Source organism: Pagrus pagrus (genome assembly GCF_965226575.1).
Source record: "Pagrus pagrus genome assembly, chromosome: 21".
NCBI classification, from domain to species: domain Eukaryota; kingdom Metazoa; phylum Chordata; class Actinopteri; order Spariformes; family Sparidae; genus Pagrus; species Pagrus pagrus.
This window is the reverse complement of record NC_140208.1, coordinates 6,712,154-6,737,854: the sequence shown is the minus strand read 5'-3', so window position 1 is coordinate 6,737,854 and position 25,701 is coordinate 6,712,154. Positions and strand designations below refer to the sequence as shown.

The window sequence follows — 25,701 nt, the reverse complement described above, 5'->3', positions numbered from 1 at the left end:
GACTTTGTAAATATCGGGCATAATTGACATTATTGACATTGACTTTGTGCCTTTGCGTCAAAGCAATGCCGTGTTTTTTGATGCCACCACTTGGGGTTGCCGAGTTTGAAATGTTATGTTATGTGTTTCTTGTAAGAACAGGCATCTAGGGAGGGACTCCTCATTGATTGGCATTTACAGTAACCAACAGCGCTGAATGTGTTATATGCCTCCTTGGCCCCTGACATGAATCAGGAAACTCTATAACTGGCCTCGGTCGTTCTTAGAGGCTGCATATGGACCTGGTTTTGGAGATGCACATTTGGAAGCTGCTGGGAAGTTAGCATTTACTTTAGCAACAAGTAAAGCTATCCAGAATTGAGGCAGAGCAGTCAGAGGACACTGGAAAATATATTTGCTGCGCAACATATGATCCAGATTGACCCAAAACAGTGAAGTTTTGTTTTTGTACAGTAATCTGTGCGCCTGTCCCCAAGAAGCGTTCAGTTTTGGTGGCATCCTTCTTTCTATTCATCCATTAAAATTGAGATCCATTAAAACGTTTATTGGACGCAAAACCATTCAGAATACCATAAAAAATAAGTCTTCTGAGTACTCAATTGCAATTAACTATCTTCACCTTACAACCAAGGTGTAAATGAGTCTCTGATCAGAGTCCCAAAACAGCTACTTTCTAACATTTGTCAATTTGGACTAAGTGCTTTGTAGTTTGTTGTTTTGTAGTTCAACTGACCCAAAACATTGAGAGGAGGTCATTAGAGTAATGCAGGTCATGAAAGCTGGAGCAGACAGACAAGAACAAACAGCTACTGAAAGCTGTCTGTCTGATCTCTGACCCACATGAGGATTCAGGAGTAAACATTTGCAACACAATCGGACTTGGAAATCCCAATTATGTCTCGACTCAAGTAAGTTTCTGCACCAATTTGGACGAGGATTGTAGAAACATGTTATTCTTACATCCCTCTTGAAGCAAAATAAGTATTACAGAATGATCATTCACAATACTCCCAAAGGTCTTTCCCTGATGCTCTGATACAGAATACAGCCACTCAGCTGAACCAGTCTTGCCCATTTTCCGACCTTTTTGTTGGGGAAAACAATTAACGGCAGAGTCTTACGTGTCTCAGAAGCATTGGCTGATCACTGGAAATCTCCAACCTCTTGCTCTTTTGACTGTAGTATCTAATATAAATACATAATGAGCAGCGCTCTGCTGACAACAAGAATAGTGAGAGGACAAAAAAAATCACTGACAAGGGGAAAAAGAGGCTATGTTGTGTTGCAGCTTGTTATGTTTTTTCCGTTATGGGTTATAATTTCATTCACATGTTTTCTTTCATATTTTGTCTGCCCTTTGATTGCTCTGGAGGTTTATTTTTAAGATAGCAATCTGGGAATGTTTACCATGTATGAGTTTCTTTTTCCTGCCTCTTTGTACTGTGTCAATACATTTAATCATAATGGGGCAGTTGCCTGGAGATACAAAACCTGCTGCAGCAGTCGCTTGGGCTGCTGCTGATGTGCCACTTTATGCCACTGATTATTTATCTTCTTGTACAGTAAACAAAGGAGACTTAAGATGTGGCAAAAACCTATATTCCACTGATTCCCAGCAGCTTTAGAAAAAAAAACCCTGTCCATTTAAAGGAACAGTTCCCCAATAAATGAAAATTCAGTCATTATATCCTCATCCCCCATGCCGACTGAAAGTCAGGTGAAGTTTCCTAGGCCACAAAACATTTCTGGAGCTTCACAGCCAAACGCTGTTGCAGCATTCTCCTAAATAACTGAAGTAGCTGGAGACTTGTTTTGAGACGTGAAAAAACATAAAAGTCTAGAGATTTCAAATTGATTTCAAAGGGCATTATTTACAGTAAGCATGGCCGACTATCGATACCGATATTCAGCATTTTTCTGATTATTGGTATCAGTGTTTTTTGTATCTGATTGCTGATATATGATATTTATGTAAAAAAGCAATACTTTGGCTCTGATGCAGCATCCTTTACGTCTGTAGTCCCCACTGTGTCGTCTCACTCAATGTCCCACCCAGAATGATATCTATGTTTGGTTAAACGTCACAAGTAATGGCCTATCAACACTCAATACTCTGAATCTGGACAGTAACTACTAACTACTAACTGTAGTGGAGTGGAAGAATAAAGTAGCAGAACATTGAAACTGCATAAAAGTCAATTTTCTAGTCTTTTATCAGTGTAGGACTTCAACAAATGTGCAAACATTTTGTAAATGCATCAAACAGTGTGGACCTTTCTTTTGTTCTTCTTTAAAACTCTCAGTGACCAGTAGTCTGTTGTGCCGTAGCAGGATGTCTTTTACCCCAGTAACATTAAACTCTCTGTAAACATACAATAATGTTTCCATGCAAAGCTTTGCTCTTGTCCAAAGTAATGGCCCAAGACCTTTTTTTCTGGGTGGAGGTCAAAGAACTGTAAGAGGGCCAATAAAGGAAGCGCCACGGGACTGAACTGGTCTAAGTTAGCAGGGGAAAAATGAATGTGGAAACTGGAATAGTGTCATGGTGCGATCACGGGCAGAGGAAGGATCAATCACAGCCAAACCACTGAGAGCATCCTCTACGCCCAAAACAAATGGGGTTTGAATCACCGCTATCTGACTGAGTGAACTGGGCTCCAGTCACAGACTCCACTTTCTCCTGGCTACAGCGAGCGTCCCCACTGCCAGACTGTGGAGCTCACTCCATGAGGTCATAGAAATAACGTCCTATTAGCTTCCCATAATCCCCTCCTAAATACCCTGATATGGACGAGAGGAGAAAAACGCAGCATCCCACTGGAAAACCAGGAGACGCTGAGTGGCTGCAGCAATCAAGTTATCAGCCGTGCAGATATCATTTTTAAGGGGAATATAAAGTGTAAAGACATGCGGTTATCTATATTTCCTCAGGAGCAATATACAGCGCAGTTTTAACTTACTGCTGCCTTATCCAGCCCATCTTCATCAAAAAACTACCATATAGGTCGACTGTAAAAGCAGCTTATTATATTCCATATTTACATTTCGACATCTATTGGCTGTTGTAATTATTACAGCAGCAAAGGTGGAAGTCAGGTGAAGTACAATAAAGAGTAAGAAAGAGGCCGCTGTTCGTGTCCGATGTAAAAGCAAAAGTCCTAAGTGACGTTAAATAAGTAACATACTTATTTGAACCCAGACCACCATGTTTTTCTAACCCTAACCAAGTCATCTTCTTGCCTAATTCTTACAATACTGGTCTCAATCTTTACTGGACGGGTTGACCTGAAAATTTGTACGTTCATTCATGGTCCTCAGGTGTTGCACCTTACCAACTTCGAAATCCACCGACTTTTTCCTCTGACACCACCATGCAGTGTCACATTTTATTAATGAAACAATCTAAAAACTAGGGGTAGCCTGATTACCGGCCTTGGCCAATTATTGGGCTGATATTCAGTATTTTTCTGATTATAGATCATAGTTAGGTTTATTCCATCACTGGCACAAAGAGTTTCATTTATAGTGCAAATGAATATAGGTCCCCAATTACGGTTTTCAGTCGCGCTAATTTCTATTAATCGGTATCAGTCCTTAAAAAGCCATATCAGTCAACCCCTCACAGTTGACCAGAAGTGGTAAGTGCCAAAGTACAAAAAGTTTGTTCAGCCCTGATTGTAGATAAAACATGATTAAAACATGATAGAGTGCCCTTCCAGTGCCCCTCCTGTGCACTGGTGTCCTTTTCATTTTTTCTGCCCCTGCCCCTCTAGCATCCTGAGTCCACCACTGCAGCCAACACGACAGTCTGATCGAACTGTCTGGCATGTTTGAAAAACATGAAGCTGAAGCCTGACTGAATCACTTTAAAGAGACAAAAGATTTTGACTCTTAAAACACTGAAGGATAAAAATGTCTAAAATGTGACGAAAGCTAGTATAAGACTGAATCTAAAATGGCTGCCAGAATTAACACTGTCTCCATGAGGTTGACGTTTGTGGTTTTGTGTGAAATATTTTGACGACTTTTGGACTGTCACAGAGTTCGGGTTTGATCCCATTTGGATGAAATGTGAAAACTTTGGTCATCCTGTAACTTTTCATTTGGCACCATAACCACCAGAATTTTAATTAGTGTTTTAAAACGGAAATAAAAGTTAAATTAGAACACCGGAATCTTGTTTTCTAATAAACTCGACCTCAAAAGACCCAATTAATCCACTATTAATTCTGCATTTTTTAACGTGATGTAACTGTTATCGGAGTGACTTGGACCATAATAGCATCTGGAGTATCGGGCCTCGAATAGACTTTTAATCAACACTGAATGTTTTTTAAATGGTTCAAGATACTGAGGAAGAATTTCCACTACTCGCAGTCTGCATACTACTGTAATATACGGGATTCTTCTGTTCATCACGCTGAGCATTAAAAAGCTCTGCTAATTAACTAATTATCATGTTTACTGTATCATGTGGTTTCCCCCTCTGAGCAGTGCATCTCAGTCAGCCCTGATGGTTCTCTGTGTTTGTGTTGACCCACTAGGTTGAGCTGTTTTCTCCACATTCACTCTGCGGAGCTTCTGACCTGAAACAAGCAGCTCTGTGTACAAAACAAGACATCACACAGAACAACCTCTTACAACCAAAACACATCCCGACCTTTGGCTTCAAGTTTCCACTGCACTCTCTGTGAACAAAGCGAAGATACTTTATAGTTTCTGAGGTTTGAATCAAAAAGAGTCCCTTTGTGCTCTGAAGTTAGACTAAAGGTCTGTCGTCCAACGCTGACAATAGAGATGAACTCTGGAAACAACTCAGGCAATTGGCTTGTTTCCTCTCCTGCTCGGGGCACTTACAACTCCATTACATGCTCACTTACTGCAAATGACATTGTGCCACCCATCTGTGGTTCACTGGGACAGAACCGAGTACACGGGCCGCTGGTCTCGGCACTGCCCCGGGGCTTTCTGCCACCTCTAATGACCTCCAAAAACCTCAACACCGCACAATGTTTCCGTCTTAACTAGTCGCTTCTCCTCTCGCAAGTGAAGCGTTTGGCAGCGTTGGCGACATCACACCACTTGTTTCAGGACTTTTTCCTAGTTGACAGGTTCACCTGATGTCCAGCAGTTTGTTCAAAGGCCGGAGCGCTTAGACAAGTCGGGAGTCGTGTCTTTTCTTTTAGCAGCCCTGTTCCTGATGGTTAATGGTTTATCCAGGCTTCAAAGTGCCAAGTGAACCAGTGCACGTGTTTGGTTTTGTTTTGCTTCATCAGGAATAGCTTAACGTTGCTTTATAAAGAGGAAGCACTTTAAACCAGACGCAGGATTTAACCTCTTACTGGTAGACTTCTATGGATTCAGTGTCCATCACTTCTCTTGCTGTTTGTACTGGATTTTGATATCGGGCTGAAACTACCAATTATTTGCACAATTAATAAATTACACTGGAAAAATGCCACTTTTCCCCCCAATTTCTTTGAAAAAACAATGATTATAAGGTGTTTCTTGCTTGTAACTTCCATCACATTTCAAGTTTTAAGTTTCATGAGCATGTTAAAGCCCTCAGAAAAGCCACTCATATACCAGAAAAGAGAAATTCCTTGCATTTCCAAAGGGGCCATTGCACAGGTCATTACTGCCCATTACTACCCAAAGTGACGTTTTCAAATGGCTTCCTTTGTCCTACCAACTGTCCCAAACCCAAAGACTCTTCATTTACTGTCATAAATGACAAAACAGTTGCAAGAATCTTCACATTAAAGAATTTGAAAACATTGAAGTTTTTAACATTTTTTCCACAAAAATGTGTTTAACGATTAACCAATTATCAAGACAGTTGGCAACTAGTTTTCTTTCGATCGACTTATCGATTAATCAGCTCTAATTTTATTTTCGATCTGAATGTAATCGAGTGGAATTTAAAATAACATTGCAATCGTTTTAGGCTTTTTCACGATGCATGATATAGATCTCCATATTTTGAAATCTCCTCAAAAGCACTTCATAAATTCTTGGACTGGGTGTCAAAATCAAATTTCACAATATTTTGACCAAATACCTCAACAGTGATATCCAAACTCTAAGACCATATATAGTCTCATATCACGATAATGATATGAAATCGGTATGTTGCCTAGCCGTAATTTGTCTTTAAGACCAACATGACCTTCAGAATCAGCAGCCTTGCATAATTCACTGTTTAAAAGATCAATAGTCTCGTATTTATGAAACAGAGTCAGTCGTGTTGTGTCAGCAGAGACAACGCCTCAAACATCCACATCTTCTTCGTACAACACTCCACCTGTTTTTTATCAAAATACAACAAACTCATTCATATGCACCATTATCTCTGAAATCAGCCATTGTTTGCAATGTCACTGTGAAACATGATCACAAACATCTCTTATCACCTTGACCACATCTTGTTTTGTTTTTTAGTCATTCAGGCGTTGTATTACTGCTCTTCAGACTGCGGCTCAGATTTCTGTTTGTTCTGCTGTCCACGGCCTTTAATCACTTGTTACCTGAGATTTTTTGACACTTTCAAACAAACAGACGCTTCTAACCTTACACACAAATATACAGTTGTGTTCAAAGAGGTTAATACATGCTATCCATTAGCTAATTTAATACTTTTAGGAGAATGCAATTAATATTTTTCTGCATAAAAAGTCAAATAAAACACTTCTTTAGTATATCAATGCTTGTCTTATACAATTTACAACATATATACTCCAGATTTCAGGTGCAGACACAACAGATTAGACAGATCAGTTCCTACCTGTTTAGTAAAAGCTGAAGCAGTTGCAGGAATATGTGCACCTGAGCAGAAAAGCTCTCCTGTACAGTAGCTCTAACAGTCACCTGCTGCTGGACTGAGGCGGCCCGCTTGTCACTGCAAAAACTACAGAATAACACCTCCCTTCAGCATCACATGGTGTCACACAGACAGGTGAGTGTTTGTGACTCTGAATGTGTGTCCCTGCAGGTAATTCTGAATATGCATGAGTGTGTATTGACGGTCGGTATACGTACATGCAGGTGTTTATTGGGCGTCGATGCAAGATTGCTCTCGGCACTTTCTGACACGACACCTTTGTTTTAAGCAAAACACCGTTCCGTTTTCTAACAACTCTGAGACATCACTTAAATATACCAACATAACTGTTGATTAAATACGAATATGACGTTAGACAAAACAGCTGACCACTGCCAAATGTGGCACTTCGTATTCTCCACAAACTTTTTTGAGCCAAACACTGGAGGTAGGTTGATACGCTTGAATGATTGATAAAACATCAATGAAAGTTTAAAGGAACAGTTCATCCAAAAATGAAAATTTAGTCTTCAAAAGCCCCTCGATCCTAAATGATTGATTGAAAAAGAGGATGCCATTTACACCTCAACATGCAGTCGAACTTGTGCACCCACTTCAGGGGGGCACGCTATTAGCTCAGCAGCTACAGTGAGATTTCGGCTCAGAAAATGGCGTCAGTAACGTCTTTTCAAATCAGTTTGGGATCTTGGGGCTTCAGGAGACTTGGATTACTCCAGATGAGGGAGTGTTTTTTTATGTTTTAAAACAAGTCTCCATCTACTTCAGTTGTTTAGGAGAATGCTGCAACGCTGTTTTGCTGTGAAGCTCCAGAAATGTTTTGTGGACAACGAAATTTAACCTGACTTTCCAGCAGCATGGAGGGTGAAGAGATAATGACAGAATTTACATTTTTGGGTGTGTGAAGAATGCAACTCCTGGAATTTATGTGACCAGCTAGAAATTGTGATGCTGTAGGCGGCTGTAAAGCAGAGCAGCACTGCAACACCAGCAGGCTGAGATGGACAGAGCATGTTAGAGTTCAGTAAAGAAAGGGTCGGACTTTTTGTTTTTCAATTTAAAGATGGCTGAATGTATCTGCAGATCTGGTTATTTTTACATTATAAGGATCACTTGATTCTTAATGTGCTGACAAAAAGTATTGATCTCTTGCGCTCATGCTCTCATCCTTCAGCTTTGAGAAAGGTGTGATCGGCATTTTTTCTATTATTATCTGACATTTAATAGCCCAAACCATTAATCATTAATCACAGCATCATAGCATCAGTTGTTTACAAGGAGGTTTCAGGATTTAAAGTCTTCAATATCAATTTCTGCAGAGAAAAAGTAGGATTGTTTCACTTCTGTGATATTGTTTCTATTCAACCTAATCTTTAGCTTATCCTTTCCCTAACCTGCACACGACAACAGAATAAATGAATATTTGTTGGTCTTTAAGAATTTGATCTCCTCCGATAGCTTCACCTCGCACACCTTCATTCACGACGACAAATTACAAATTGCTGTGCACTTTCCCTCCTTTGTGCCTCTTTCTGAAAGCCTCGACCAAAAAATCCCGTATTCCCAGCCTGAAACTCCTTAGAGAGCTCAACTCAAATATCTGAGCCTCTCTCACTTAATAACTGCTTTGCAACCAAACTCTACTCATTGTCCGGAGCAGAAAGGCTCACTCGGGTTTCAAACACGAAAAACAATTGACTGTCAGCCTGAGCTTGGTCCGTAAAAAACAAGAAAGGCTTGCAGGTCTTACATACTGTATTTTGATAACACGGGCTGCCTTTCTTATGTACCCACAAACAGATCTGGGCCGATGGAAACGGGAGACTGCAGTCAGGTCAACATGACTTTTCCATCCTGGTGGTGTTGATGTTTATTGTATGAATAATGTGTAGGTGGCCGAGCTAATGGCTGCTGAACTATGTTGTGTAAGGGCGTTCTGTGCCTATAACTGTATCTGTCATCTGAGCTGGCCTCAGTTTCTCAGAAGTCCCGTAGTTACGAGGAGGGAGAGCGGATCAATCAACGGGACACATTCAGAGGTTGCAACTTTCAACCCAATTAGAGAAAAATCCTCTGAGGACCATACACACATACCTACATTTCCAACTCTGGCCACTCTGTTGCACCGAGCATCAACCAAAATCACAGTCTCCTGTAGTCACAGTCTCCTGTAGTCACAGTGCGAGTGTGACTGAAACAGCCATATATTCAAACAACTTAAACCACCAGGTATGTTTGAGAGACTGATGCGATTTCTTGGGTCATTCAGTCACGAAACTTCTCCGTCCAGTGTTTTGCTGTGACAGCACTAAATGCTCACTGGCTCTTGCAGCAGGAAAACTAAGTAATGCAAGCTATTTGACACCTTTGTAAAATCTGCAGACTAAGAGGGCAACGCGTATGAAATGACTCAATGGTTTTATTTTTCTAGTTGGAGCACAGTGGGGGGTCCTCACAGTAAATTTCTCTGGGTGTCTCAGAGTATGTCTGTGAAAGAACGCCAGTTTTTATGTTTATGAACCTGACTGCATTTTTTAAAAGTGAACAAATCTGCGTGCATATGTGTGTGTCTGTGTGCACGGGAGTGTTACGTGTGCACACAGTTGGTGGGTTAACGGGGGTCTCAGCAAAAAGTGGACCCATAACAAATCACCTCATTTCCAGGAAAAAGAAATAATTTGTTCCCAATAAAAATGATCCACAAAAATACATGAACACGATGTTGTGCACAGAGTTCTGATCAAACGTTCCTGCACAAAGCCAAGGCACAAAATTAAAGAGGCCAGAAAGATTTCAGGGTGTGAAATCCAGACACTGGCTGATTTCTAAGTACAGATTTTTCCAGAATGTCAAGAAAGAGGAAGACATTATTAGAAACAAAAGATCAGTGAGGGTCTCTGCTTGCACAGGCTTTCAACAGGCAGAGAGGTTACATTACAGAGAAGGTGAACTGAGGTAACGAGCATTGTCAGTTTCAATTTACTCAAATCAAATCTCTTTCTTTAAAGTAGAAACCAAAAACTTCTGCCCCCCGATAGCATTTCTAAGTGGTGTTATTGTTGCTCCACTGTCATGAAGATTGTTTCTGGAGCTCATGGAGCAAACCGGAGTGGGTGTGACTTCGCCTCTCTATGGCCCAAGGAACGTAACAAAGAGCTCAAGGTGTCGACCTGGCCTCCAAATGTCCCATATTCCAATCAGACTGGGCATCCGTGAGACAATCCAGAACAAGTCCGATACACTTTGGCCCCACCCAGATGATTTAAAAAGATCTGCTGCCAATGCCCTGGTGCCGGACACCTCGGGACACCCTGCAGAGGCCTTGTTTTAATACCTCGATGGATCAAAGTCGAGTCCGATCCAGGGTGGGGCCTCTGTGGATCGGACTTGTTCCGGCACATCCCACTGATGCTCGATCAGATTGGTACCTGGGTTATTTGTACGCCAGGGTGACACCTTGAGCTCTTTGTCACATTCCAGAGCAGTTTTTGTGGATGGGTGGTGCTCGTCAAGTGGCGTCCATATGACTGCCAGGACCCGAGGTATTGTAACGAGATGATCAATGTGATTCACTTTACCTGTTGGTTGTTTTATTGTTGTAGCTGATTGGTGTAAATGTTCAGTGTAGCTAACATTGTTGTACAGGAAAGAGGAAAAAAGGACCTTTAAAAATGTACGTAATCTCTGCGCAGAAGCCAGATTAATCAATAAATCATAGTTCTTTTCAAATTAGATGTTCTGTCCTGCTGAAGTGTACCCACACCTGTCAGTAGCTTCACTTTCTCAACATATTTTTAGACCTTTCTTTTCTTTGGGGACATGCCAGAACCCACAGCCACGCCGGGCCCCTGCGTGTCCACATAGGAAGCCCTGGTGGTAAATCCGGCCATGTCCCGATCCCACATTTGTTTCCTGTGTGTGCGTGAGCATGTTTGTGTTGCGTGTGTCCATCTCTTGGCCATCTGTGCAGCGTGTGTGTGTACATATGTGTGTGAGCGATTGCATGCATATAGTGTGTAAGCCTGTATTAGCGGGTTTGGGTGGTTGGCATGAAATGATACAGGGTGTATCTTCTCCTAACAGGCAGAACAAGCAAACAAACAGCTTTGCAGTAGGAAGCCGGTCGGCTGTTTAACAGCTGCTGGGGTTTGGTTCACTGCAGCTCAGCTGCCTCATAATGACTCTTAACAGAGCAGGGAACACTGTACTGTACATCCTGCCTCTGGTTTCACCTTGTATAGATCGTCCTGCCTTTCATGTTCACTACAGGCCACACTTCAGCTCAGGATGCAGCCTCAACCGGTAGAGAAGTATCTGAAAGTTTGATATCTTTATTGAATAGTAGACCCAACTTTTCCACCATGAGCAAGCACTTGGTGACAGTGGCGAGAAAAAACTGCCTTTTAACAGGCAGAAACCTCGGAGCAGAACCGGACTATGTTATTACTATATTTTACTTCTTATACTTAAATAAGATACGAAGCACAGGACACGATGTCTTTCCATTTCTGTAATTAAATAAGGGGTTTCAGTAGTTCTCCCACCACGAGTGTGGTATCACAGACTCATTCCAGTAGTTGGTCACGGAGTTCGTCTTTGTTCTCCTTATTCCCCTCACCACATATTCTCATGTGTGTTTAAGCCTCGTTGGATTCAGAAGATTTAGGTAAGGTCTTGTTACTCGACTGTGCGGGAAAAACGGCTTAACTTTCAAAAATGCTTTTGTTTAAGTCTCAGAGCTCTTCGACAGGAGAGCTCTCACACACACTCACTCTTGTGTTTAGACCAAAAAAGCGATAAATCGATCAGGAGGGAATTTCAGGCTCACTTCACTGGCCGGCGATCCGCGATGTTCCAGTAATTTTACTGTGTCTCGTTTCATTCAGAAGCAACTGCTATGTGTTGCGTGTGCGAGTTTCATAAGCATTCTTATGTCATGGCTCATGAGGCTGCGATGTGACGCTAATCTAGCCCAGCACCACCAGGAGAAACAGCTACTCTACGCTGGCTCTAACCACACCAGACCATTTGGCGAAGTTTGCAGGTTTCCATCTTCACTTGTTATTCTTCCCTCACATCTTTTCATCTCCTTTGTGCATCTCTTATTTCTCTCATTTTAAATTTTGTGTCCTTGTGCAGAAGAAGAAATGAAACTAGTCAATTGTCTCCCGCTAAAGTGAGGGCAGGGACTGCTCTGGTCGCAGGTTTCTCATTTGTAGATTTTGATCAGATTTCCAAGCGTTTTATTGGAAACCAATGCTCTCAGAGTTGCTCACCATCAAGCTAGCTCTGTTAGCTTCTTGCATTGTCTCAATACTCTGTTGCTACTGGAGGAGGCTCACACTTATTTGTACCACTGACTCCTGTCTCATAACTGCCTCCAAACTAGTCCTCTTTTGTGGAGCAGTTTATAAACTGACAAAGGAGGTTAAATTAAAGTGGATCGTGACACATAGCTAATAAGCTACGTTAGCTTCCCCTCACTTTGGACTCTCCGGCTCTCCCTCCCCTCAAAAGTCAGTATGGTCAAGATGGCTTGAGATTGATTTATGGTGCAAATTTGCGGCACCAGTTTAACTAGACAGAAAAAAAATCGTGTACATGTACTTTACTAATGTGAGTGATCTGCTGATCACACTGAATCTATTGATTAATCTTTGTTTTCATGGCTGAATAAACTGAATAAACAAACTGACCTTAAAGGACAACACAATTTCATACTGTTTTACCTTGATTATACATGGCGGACCCTGCCACCTCTCTCACTTCAAACAGTGTTCTGGGACCTTATTTTTCTCTGAGAACAGCTTGTTTTATTACCTCATTAATATTGCAAATATTACAATTCTGAGATTGTATTTCTTCTCCAAAACTACAGTGTCCCTTGAAAGTCATGATAAAATTGGACAATTCGTGCCCATTTACATTAATCCTATACATTATAATTTCACAAACTGCCGTGATGCTGAGCTGCATTGGATGATATCTCTTATCTGCCAGCAGTGTGTCAGTATTACCACAATAACACTTTTGTTATTGTCACTTTTTAAATGCAATCATTAAATGAATGAAAAGGGAATTTTAACATCGTTGTGCGGTTTTCTGCACACAGATACTTTGAGTTTTTTTCACCTGTAAGATTTTACATTATTTGTTATTACTGTTTCACTAGTGTAATTTAAAAAACCTTTTTGCACCATGCGATATTATTTTGTCGCTCTGAAGGGGTGTAAAGTTCAACAGTTTGTTTATGATCTTTTGGATACAAGCAGTGACCCTAGTAAAGCACTAATGGGCCCAGTCGACTTCCTCCCATACAGTCTTGGCTCGGCCTCTGTTATCATCGTGAATGTACAGCCTGAGCCTCCTGATGCAGCTATTATTGTTTTAAGACATTAATTTAATTAAACAGACTCATAAAAGATTCAAATCTCTATTAACCTATTTGGTTTTAATCACAGATTAAATGGTTTATAAGCCCTGTTTATTGTGCCATGCTTGGAGTTTGGATCTATAAAATCAAGGTGTCTGAAACGTACCGACAAAACAACAATTTCCTTCGTCTGTTTGTGCTCTTTACTGGCTATTATACAGGCAGTGTAAACAGCCTCTTAGGTACCTCAATAAAAACAGGGCCTGTGTTCACTCAGCTCATACTATATTTTCACAGAGGGCTGCATTTGGAAGCAGGAGCTACCGCTACATCTTATTGTGTCTTCACAGCTGACTTTGTTCTGATTTGGTGTTTCTTTTGCAATGTATCTGTTCCCACTCTTGCACAATTATGTCATTTCTCTTTAAGTTCAAGAAACACGATAAGTGATCTAGCATCCAGACGTTGATCTGCCAAACTTCATGTCTTTGGATGAAATGATTCAACCTCTTAAAATCTCTTGGAAATATTTTTGTTTAAACAATCTCATTCCAGCCGCACTAAAAATATCATCGATTTCAAGCGTTGTCTTGCGGTCTCGGGCTACAAGAGTCGGGTTTGAACATCAACTACAAAGTTTCCAATCAGATTGACAGCATTCTGCAGGGCAAGTGTTCAGATCTTAGCATGAGGTCGAAATTCAATGATTGGACTACAGCTTGCTTACTTAGCCTCTAATTCATCCACAATCTCCATCAAAGTCTTGGCTTCATGTCACTTTAAACTCTGTGCTGAGGTAAAAATAGACTTTAATACAGCCAAACAGTTTTACAGTCAGGAAAACTAGACAGTTTAGAAGGCTTAATGAGACCTGAAGCTCATTCACAAACTGATTTGTGTGATTAAACTGATTCTTAGAGAGGAAAAAACAGTAGACCGCAAATGTATTTACTTATTGTTTTAAGACAGTTAGTTGCACAGTAACGTGTGTGAGACAACCACTTACTTTTCCGATGAGTTCAACTCCAAATACTGGGAAAACAGGCTCTGAGATTTGGTGCTTTTTTTCTCTCTCTCTCAAATTTTACTACCAAACACTAATGCCAACTACTAAATCCCACCAAAAAAAGGCTCTGTTCCTTCCTTCGAGTTCATTATAGCCGAGAGTGTTGTCTTACTTCCAAAAACATACAGTATGAGCCTGGACACGCTCATTGCACATTAAACACCACTCAAGAAATGAATGACTTGATGGCATGTGGGTGCAAAGTCCCGTCAGATGACAGAGCAGGGAATGAAAAGTGGGTTTTTTAAAAGCTACTGTGAGTGAAGTCCAATTATCTCATAGAAATGCACCCATGTTGCAAATTTAGATCGCTATTATTTTCTACAAATTAGAGTGTGAGACATGTGCTTGGTGACATGTGTGTTACGACAGTTACTGACACAAACCAGTTGTACGTTTGATCCACGTGAGGATGCGCTGAGACCTGTGTTAAGCGAGCACCGCGTCAGTAAACGTCAGCGTTGTTGCACCGACAAAACTCTCATTATTTTCTTTTTTAGAATAAACAAACACGTTTATTTCATTGCGTCAGAAGCGGTCAATCAGTGACGAGTGTCCTGTACTGGATGAAACAGTCCAGTACAGGACAGCTACTAAACCGGACAAAGAGGCCGGCCCGGTTCAAGTGAGCACACTGGAGCACGCACTCTGAAGAAAAGTAGAGAACATCCTGAGCTCCTTCACCTGCGGAGAGGAGGAAAATGATAAACGTGACGCGGCTATTTTTGACTCAAACATTAACTTTTCTTACAAAACACACCTTTACACTTGACAGCTGTCGAGCTACCTGCTAGCTAACCGTTCAAAAACTGACGTGAGGTGAAACTCTAGTTAGATAATGTACAAAAAGACTCTTTATAACGGCAAAAAGACACAGCCTGCTCTTTTTTTCCCAAATGTGACAAAGTGGTGTTTTCCTCACAAATCCGATCTTACCCCGCTGCTTCTCACATGTGATAAGGTGCCTTTAAGCTGAATGCTAGTCGCAGCTTTTCACTGAGTAACAAAACACAGTATTGGATAACCCACTTCACCCTGAGCTATATATAAATATTATGCAATAATTGACCACAGGCTAAAAGGTTTTCCTAATGGAGAGGACATTATGATTTCTTTTTATCTGTCCCTACATGTGCTTTAGACTCTGTCCTGCACCGCTGCAGCGATCGCAGCAGTCTGTGGTGGAAGCACGGGGGAGGTTGTTCATGATGTGAATGTAAATGCACATAGCATGAGAAAGGCAAATTAAAGGTCAGTTTTCTTTTCCCCCCAATCTTCTCTTTCTCTCTTCACTTCTACGCAGCTTTGGAAAATTCTCTGGAGTTTATTTGTAGATTGAAACAGTGGAGGAGAATGGCTTGTAAGTGTTTCCAGCCATTTGGGTTTTTCCACGGTTTCCACTCGCTTTTTGGTCGAGTCAGCACCTTTAGGACATATACCTTTTTTGGTTGTGGACTGCAGATCGTTCCCACCATGCAGACTTTTCAATATCACATCATAACTTTACAATTAATATCCACTATAACTAATTGGTGCGTCTCTCAAAAGGCCACGGTGACGACAAAAAGAAGGATCTGGGAGAAGAAACAGTTATTTGTTCTGGACAATGAGCAGCAAAACATCAAAAGCAGGATTAAGAATTGGGTAGGAGAGGATCTGACAAGAAGCACAGTAAGATGAGAGGTACTGTGGGACTTGAAGCATTAGTCAGCTGGATAACAAGCAAGAGAAACTCTGTGAACCCAGACACTCGAGAGTCCCAGTCAAGTTAAACACAGAAATAAATGGAATATATCTTCCCATTCTGGAACTGCTGAAGTGGGTGTTGAGTCACTTGAGTGAAGAGAGGATGAGGAAATGTCAAGGAACTGTGCCTGTGTGAATACACGCCTCTCAGGGGAATAGCAATAAAGACTTTGCTGAAAGGACTCTAGATTTATGGGCCTGATGAGCACAGGGATGCTCAGCTGGAGGAAAGAGGAGAATTAGAAGTGGAAACTAGCCACTGTCCCACTGGATGAAACCACTGCAGCGCTGTCACAGAGTCCCTCGCCAGTGCGTGGTGGTCTGGCAAGAGTCGGCGGGGCTTGACCAGGGGCAAACCGCGATGGGCCACCAGAGAGGGTCACAGTGTTTCATAGCACACCGCAGAAAAGACAAGCTGTTTTATAGTCGCTTCCTCTTTATGTCACTCTTGAACTCTGGTTCTTGGCAGTTGACTTTTTTTCATGATCTCCTTTCCTTTTTCTGGTGTAATGCTGCGCTCTGCTGCTCCAAATGGCAGCGAGCGGCAACTGCAAGTGTTATGCGGCCTGGAAAGTTTGTGACTCTGCATTTTTTTAAGACCACAGTCCTTTGACCCACATGGCTTCTGGAAGAGATTAAGAGGAAAGCATTATTGGAGAGTCTAGTTTTCTCTGGACTGAACACTTTCCTTTCTTTGTGGCTGCAACTAATTATTATTTTGAGGATCAAAGAATCTATTGATAGGTCCGTTGGTCGGCCCAACACTTTGGACCAGACTGAAAATACCAGAAATTGTCTGAATTCCCATAAAAGTTTTTCAGACATTCGTGGTACCCAGAGGATGAACCCCCTCTTTTCCTCTCATGTCACCAGCAGATCGAGGTTTGATTTGTTCATTGAAATATCTCAACATCTATTTAATGAATTGGCAAAGAATTTTGTTCAGACGTTCATGGACCCCAGAGGATGAATCCCTCCTGACTTTGGTGATCCTCTGACTTTTCTTCTAGCGCCAGTATGTGTTTGACATTTTTGTTTAAGAGTGACATGTTTTGTTTGTTGTAATGAAACATGTAAAACATGTATTCAAGGTCGTAAAGGATGAACTTTAATGACCTGAATCATTGTCCAGACAGAAATAACTGAAGAATTGCTCATGATTTCCCATGTTTGGTCAGACATTCATGGTCCCCAGAGGATGCATCCCACTGACTTTGACGAGCCCCTGATGCCACTAGCAGGTTGACATTATCTGTCGTCATTGAAATGTGTCATCAGCTATTGAATGGATGGTTGTGAAATTTATAACTTTGATTCACTGACTATTCCTCTAGCGCCATCATGAGGTCAGATTTTTAATTCAGTCAATAATGCGAGCATGTTAGCATGCTAATGTTTGCATTTAGCCTAAAGCACTCTGTGCCAAAGCATGGCTGTAGAATTATCAAAATTGTTCCAACAATGATCAACACCTTTATGCTCTAATGCAACCAAGTGTGTTAAACCTATTGTTTCAACTCTGTGGTCATTTTGAATGTTTCCTGAATGTGTAATTTAGATTGTACAAAATATCAAGGAGACACCTTTAAAAAAGCAGTTTGGGTCTACTTAATAATGTGCTTACTCAGTTTATGTTCACAGGGGAGGTGTTTTATGGAGGGTACAGTTGATATATTTTTATGTAGCTGCTGGAAAACCAAACCAAAAGTTAGTAAGGCCCTACATTCTTTGAGTGAGGAGTCACTGTACTGTAGTCCCATGTAAACATGTCCACTTGATCATGGAGCGGGCCCTCAGGCATGGCCCGGATGGGGCTTCATTCTGAACACTGCTGGTTCCTCCAGCTGGGCCTACAACCTCAACAGCATCACACACTCTGCCCCACCTGTGACAATAAACAGCTTTATTACCTCCTCCCGTCCACTGACGCCATTTAATGCTTTCACTGGGATCATCCTGGGGACAGATCAGACCAGAAATGTCCCACACTCCCATGCATTTACAGGACACCCCCTAAAGCTGACCTGGTAAAGACGCTGCCATACAGTTTAGATTATACATAATTTTAGTGATTTTGTTAGTTCAGTTTATTGTAGTTATTTATTGTAGACCACAAATCCTTATATTTGATGTTAAGTTGACCTAATTTAGTGCCACTTTACCAAGGACCATTTTGAGCCTGAGACCTGTAACCTGCGTCAGGTCAGGCCAAAGGTGGAGGTGTGCGGGATGAAGATGTGCACTAATTACAATCCCATGTAGATTTGGTCCTGTTTAATATTTACTAAGCTGTTAAATAAGCCATTCATATGCATCTTACAGTTGCCAGAAAGTTAAATGGAAAAGTTAATGATTCTTTGCTTTGCAAAAATTACATGTGGCACGTTTAAGGTAATCATTAATTATTTTTCAGAATCTGTGCAAGGTGGGCAAGGTGACTTTTTGCGCAGAAAACCAATATGAAGGGAACTTTGGGCCTTAGTACCATTTTGAATCATACCAATAGGTGTTTGCTTCTGGTAAGGAGAGTTTGGGCGGCCCTGGTTTAGATCTTCTGTGCTGCCGGGTTGAACATGTGTGCGACACATCCACGTTTTACAATTCGCAGCTCTTTGAATGAGCTTTATTTTCCAGGAACTTTAAACACAACTAATTTGACTGGTTTTTTATGTTTCTCTCAATGAACCTTCGCACTAACAGACACACAGCAAGCTCATTGGTTTTACTGATGTTGAACTTGGTGATTGCTGTTGCACCATGTGATGAAGCTCTCTATCAGTCCTCTGTACTCCTGTAAAAATAGATAGAATATATGAGTCTGGCAGTAATTCTAGTTTAAATTATGGGCTTATTTTTTTCACATTTGTTGCTCTTGGAACTCTTTTTTCATTGTCCTTAGTTGCTTGTACATCCTTGTCATTATAAATCTATTTGTGATGCCATTTTCAGACCCAGGCTTCTTTATATTCATTACATAAATCAGTGACAGTGTCCTCCATACATCATGTCCTCCATACATGCACTCATACAGGCTCTCGTGCACAGTACAGTAGCTCAGGACTACATGTACCTTCGAGTTCATTGAGAAGTAAATGAATGGTCAGACAGATTAATTGATCTCAGATGTGTGAATGGTTCCAGTCCTGGTGAGAAAGTGAGTTATGCTCTCTCTTTTACAACCTCTGGCTTCTTCCTACATTTATATATTTGTGTTTTTTGTGAGACTGTAGTATGCCCAGTCCTCATAACTCCTTTAAGTCACACAGACTCATTAAAGTGATTGATTGGCTGCTCAGGGTTTTTGCTTTTTCCACCACTTTATTTACCTGTTTTGAAGCGTGTTCGAGTTCTCACCAGCGTATGGTAACACGATCTCTCTTTTTTCCGTTGAGAAATTTATACGACATGTGTCACCGTGTGCTGTAGTCGGAGGTAAATGTTCCGACTGCCCACCGGCTCTTTTTCCGGGCCAGTGTAAGAGACGGCTCTGTAGGTTAAGGAGTGTTAAAGAGCCACACACATGGTTTTCCTAAGCTGTAAATTTTATGGATAATTTCTGATGTGGTTACAGATTTATACCCCCCCAACTAAGCACCGCAGCTGCAGGTAATTACTCACTCACCCGCCTCACTCTACCTCTACATGTTCACTCTGTGTGTCTCTTTCACTTCGTCTCTCTCTGACTCTGTCCACTGAGGCCTTTGATTCATTCAGACCAAACAAGAAAGTGACATGTTTATCTACTCACATGGAGATACTGAGACACTGAAACAGCAGAAATTCAACAGCAGGGCTCAAGTGTTGCACAGTGCTCTGCAACACTTCAGAGCTGTAAGCAATTTTTGGCTTGTGCTCAGAGTAACATACCTAATTTTTTTGTCATCCTGTGAGTGAATTCAGATGGGTAAGTAGGAGAATAAATGATGAGTCAGGTGTTTCTGTGTGTAGGAGAGCTGATTTTTTACCTTATTACTTAATTAACTTCAATATTATGGATTTTAATGTAATATTGACGGAAATTTTATTAATATTCATTATTCTGTTTTCATTAGAGGATAATTCCCAAAAATTAGGAATTGTCGTTTTTTTTGGAATGAGCCTTTTATTTATACAGAGGGAGCGGGCCCTCTTCCACAGGCTCCAGCATTTGGCATCAGCATGTTTCTACAGTAGCCCAGAAGGGACAAACTGTTTTGTCTCAGTATGGGTGGGTGAGACGAGGGGTATTCAGTTGGTTGCAGGCTGCAACAAAACCACTGGATGCTGCTAAATCCTGCACACTGGTCCTTACACTACATCTTGTTGTGCCTTTTTCTTCTGCATGGGGACTTGCTAACGAAACAGGTTTTCTATAACTTTTCCCTCCATCACGAGTACGGATATCGACCGTTTTACTTGGATGATACTCGTAAAAAGTAAATTACCTGCACATACGTTTGAGCCGAGTACTCACTCAACCCTAGCGTCTTCGAGCAACAATGGCTCCAGGTTGTCACATGTGATGCAGTTTGAATATAAAGTATTGAAAAAAATGCACAAAGCAGCTGCAGCATCATTGAACTTTATATTTCTTTTCACAGAAACTGAATAATGATCAAACTGCAGCTCAACTTGAAGTTAAGGAGGTGGATGTTTCCTGCAAACTGCTTGTGGTCAGGTCATGACACCCGTCTGCAGCCCCGTGCCACCTCTGTCAACAGTCAGCAGTTGCAGGCTGATAAATCAGTCAGTACAGGACCTTGGCAGCCCGTGGCGTTAGGTGCACTCAGTACACTCTCCCAGACTGCACTGGGGTGAGGTCCCACCATGCGCTCATGCCCATATCTCAACTGCAGCCAAACCAACTCATTAGTGAAACAATCCTCACCACGCACTGGTGTGTATGTGTGTGTGTGTCTGAATGAGCAAATGAGAGAGTAAAGGGTGAGATTTCATGTTGTTCTGGAAGATTTGTCATCACAAGCTCAGAATGCATTATATTGTTATAATATCTCTTGTATTCCAACTACCTGTAACATTTTCCGATTTGCTAATATTTTCCATGATATTTTCCCACATTTGCTCAATCACTCCCAACACATTATCCACACATTATCCAGTCTTTGCTTGCACAATATTTATTCATGTTACACACTATTCCAAATGAGTGCCCCTATTTAATGTGCTTATTAACCTTTATAAAAACAGACATGTTACGAATGTGTGTGCAGAAGCAACACCTCAAAGCCGACTGTGAAGACTTTAATGAGAAACGTTAGCGGTTGAGTGAGCTGTTTGGCAAACGCAGTTTAGTAATCCATTCATACACACTCTGCCTCTCCGTCAGGCCTCGTCGTTGAATCATTAAAACGTGTGGACGTTACAACTCGAACACTGTGTGACAAAGTGCTCATTAGCATCCACAGGCCCATATGGTTTCATGTGCACAAGGTCCACCGGATGTCAGATCTTTGTTCTCCCAACATCTGACAAACAGTTTCGCAATAAGAGAATCTGACAGAGATGTTGGAAGAGCGTTCGTTTAGTGTAACCAGATTGGTTAAAGTCTATCAGACTATACCATCAAAATGTGATGTGTAAAGGTAAAGCAAGTTTGTTTGTATAGCACCTTTCAAGAACAAGGCAATACAAAGACACAAATTGCAATAACAATGTTAGTGTTGTTGTTAGTGCTTCAGGCAAAAGTCCGATTGTCCTTGCAGGTGATGCTCCAGTTCTTCCCATTAAGTTCTGTGGACAACAGATGCATCTAATACCACGCATAAGAATGTCAGGTGACCTGGTATGAAGCCATGAAAGTCCATATAGGGTGGAGGTTGGTGATCATGGATGGGTCAAACACAATAGGTTTACCCGGAAGACTGGTGTTTGTATCCAGTGTGAAACCTAAAGTCAAGGTTGAGTTGCTCAAAGTTAACAATAGTAAGTTATCAGACGTAACATATTCAACTCAGCGTCTTTGTCGACGATGAAGAGACTTCTAATGGAGAACCAGAATGACGTCTTTTCAGTGTTCACTATTGATGTCCATGTGACATCCTTACAGGGTTCAAAATTTAAGTTGTCATTTTAGACATCCTTTCAACTTCAACTATAGACGTCTAAAGAACTTTCCGTGGTTCAAAATTAAACCACATTTTAAGCCAGATATACTGTATGCAGCAAAAACTATATGGCAGAATCGCACCTCCAGCCTCAACCTAGATACACGAGGCAGAGCTCTACAACTCTATCAGCTTAATGAGTACCAGGTTGTGGTCATCCATTTTTCATCAGGTAGGCTATTGTTCCAAGGTTGAGGCTGGAGTTTGTTGTAAAAATTGTTATCGTCAACCCTTTAAGACGTTGAAAAGACGTCTAAGGAAGACGTCACAAAAACTTTCATTCTCTCAGACTCTCAGAGAGTCTTTTCAACATTGACGAAGAAGTTGAATTGATGTCTTTTGGACATGTTTTGTAACGTAACATATTTAAAGCTCCTGTTGGTAAGATAGTTGATATTTTAGTCTCATTCCCAACTCGCTTTGGGATCGTGGGTTGGGTTGACCGCCATCCGAAAGCGTCAGCATTTGATGCGTTGGGAATCAGGAACAGGAGCTTTAACTTCGGTCACATACTCAACGTAATCTTTTCCAGTTGTTGCCTAAAACAATTGACAACAATTATCCCCAAGACTATGTCTCTACTCTCCACAGAAGTTGAAGACAAGAACTGTTGTAGCACTAGCCGGCATAATTGGACTTTAACATATACAATGCATGCAATATGAAGGTATAAAGTTGTGTTATTGGTACACAGATTGATAAGACCTGGTTGGACAGGCAGTAGATGTGAGGAGTGAGTGTCCAGATTTTCTCCATATACCATTTACCTAATGATCAGACTTCGAACCCAGTGTTCCCATGAGCTTCAATTAGAGGGCTTATCATCAGACGCCAGTGTTCAACATGCGCTCAGAGCTTTACCTCTGAAAAATCCAATTTTCAACTCGACTTTCTTGATTTAGCTTTATGGGATGTGAGGTGCAGAACAGTCAGGACCTAGCTTTAAGGGTGTTCCAGTTCTTCTCACATTAATCTGCAGCTATAAAGGCAACAGCAGAGGAAAATCAAGTCATAACAAGGGTACAGTTCACTTTTCCTGTCCTGTCTGCGTGAAGAATTTACTGCTACGACTTTGAACTAACAACCAAATAGTAAATCTTTCCCACTAGAACAAAGCAGAGCGACGCTGCAGGCAAGAAGAAAGTGTTCATCTCATTTTAAAGAGCTTATTAGCTTGTGTTTCTTGTTAACCCGCAGACACATGATTGTGTGGAGTAATACTTCGTAAGGGTGCATTTTAATTGAATCCTTGCCTTCTGTTCTAACTTAATAGCGACTATTCAATGATTATAGACGTTTCAGTGCATAAATCAATTCAGCTTTCTCTTTCTCGCTCACACACTCGGGGCTGGACTCAATTATTTGGCCCAGTTGGGTTGATTTTGATTGTTGAAAAAGCAAATGAGACATGACATGGAAAAACATATCCCTTTTTATATGAACCTGAAACTCCTTTAAGTGTGAGCGCTGCCTGCCCATTTGACATGATGTATTTTTTGGGAAATTGATACAACCTTTTTATTCTTTTAAAAGCCATTTGAGCTTCCTCTCTCTCCCCTCCTTTATTCATTGTTATGTATTTCTTGGCATGGTCAGAGCTGAACAGCAAATACCTTGTTGATACCGTCACCGGGCAAATAAAAGCACACCAACACAATAATGAAATGATTTGTTCTTATGGTTATAGTCCGCAAAGGCTGGTTTCATTGATCTGCTGGGATACTGAGAGTCACTTGCCATGTAACACATTTAAAATAATTTGCAGCTGTACGTGTGCACACATTTCACATTTTCATATGGTTGAAGAGGTTGTAAGAATAGAGAGAAGAGTACCATGTGTCCTGCAGGGATGTTGGTGTTGAAAAGAACGCCCTGTGAGTCGTTCCTCATCAGCCAATCCAAACACCAGTCAGATGCCGGGACAATTTTAGATTCGGTTTATACAGAATAGATGTCGGTTTGGTCAAACAGAATCCCAACTTCCTCTTCAAAAGAAGTGTTCTTGAACACGAATGTATCTTCATTAAGGTTAGCATAGTTGAGCTAATTCCAGCTAACACAGCAACTAGTAAGTGTTACTTGACTGGAGTAACATTACCAAATAAGCATAACGCTTCTTGTGGATCAGATGGTAGTCGATAGATTCCTGTGGACCACCACCACAAAACTCAACATGCTGGTTGCTTTTACGAGTCGAACCGATATGAAACCTAAGTACAATTTTGAGGCTTGTTTTTGCACTCGTTGCTTGGAAGAGCTGCCAAAGATGACAGTGACATCAGGCTGGATAAGTGATTTAAATCACAAATCAGAGAGAAAGGTGAACGGTTCTCCTGTTATGTGTAGATGCAGAGCTTTTTAGGCGGCCAGCTAGGCTAGCTGACAGGCCAACTCGCTATTTAAAAAACACCTACGAAATAATCAAAAATATTTTAAAAACCATATACAAAAACGACCGTTAAACTATTTACAATTTATACAAAGCGAAATGTGAAAAGTGAAGTATTATTACTTAGTTATGGATAATAAAGCACTGAGATGACTATAGATGTATATTGCAGAGTTGGAAGCACCAGTCGCACCACTCTACAATGTGCGAGTGGAGAATGGTGGTTGTCTATTGCCCAAAAACTCAGCCAGTTTCCTGTCAGTGCTGCCAGTTTGTTAAAGCATCTCTTAACTCAACCGAATTAAACTGTCGATTATAACAAGACGAGTCGATTTCAGTCCTGATGGATCCTCTTCACCTTCCTGATCTGACCCAGTGACAGTACATCTCACACACAGCTCTGGTCACTACTGCGTGTGGGCTTTCTTGGCAAGCGTTACCGGAAGACTCATAATGTGATGGAAACGTGCCAGCATCCTGAGCGAGAAAAATGGAGCAGCGAGTGAATGTTTTGATTTTGTTTTCACTCACTCAACCCCTCGGTGTCCTTCAGTCGCACCCAGTTAATGGATTTAAATGATTGATTGCTCCTAATTTATGATTTTTGGATTCAGAAAAGTAATTATCTCTCGCTTCCTCTTTTTATTCTCCTCTTAATGTGTCAGTTTGGCCAGAAAGCGGAGATGCGAGCGAACAGACTGAAGCAGCTCTTGAGCCTGGGTGCTGTCCAGGCAGAACAAAACTTGTGGTTTTCTATTCGCATGAAGTGGAGCTGGTCCACATTCTGGTGGGTAAAAATAATGAGAGGCTGACCGGGACAGAGTGTGCGGTGGAGATGCTGAGGTGAGGAAGGGAGGAGCGAGGGAAGCAGGAAAGGAGAAAGGGATTGTGGAGAAGGGAGTGGCAGAAAGAAAAAGGACACAGGGTGATAGACGGGCCACACACTCTCCGTGATGTAAGGAGGGAAGATGGTGACAGAAACGGAAGCAGGCACACCTTAAGGTGTCAATCTGTCGATAGGTCTGTGGGAGGTTCATGGGATCGTGGATCGATAGATAACTCAACAATCACTCAAACAATCAGTAACTTAATCAAATAGTTGTTTGGCATAAAATTAATCAGCTAAATATCACCCCCAGTGGCCATTTCCCTCTTAAATGTGATTCATTCTTCACCCAGCTGCTT

The 25,701-nt window shown here is 41.3% G+C and overlaps 1 long non-coding RNA gene across 1 annotated transcript in view; it reads left to right on the top strand.

The window, feature by feature from the left end:
• The window catches only part of LOC311250272, a 95,230-nt gene that overhangs the window by 49,349 nt on the left and 20,180 nt on the right, over positions 1-25,701 (top strand). The window lies entirely within an intron of this gene.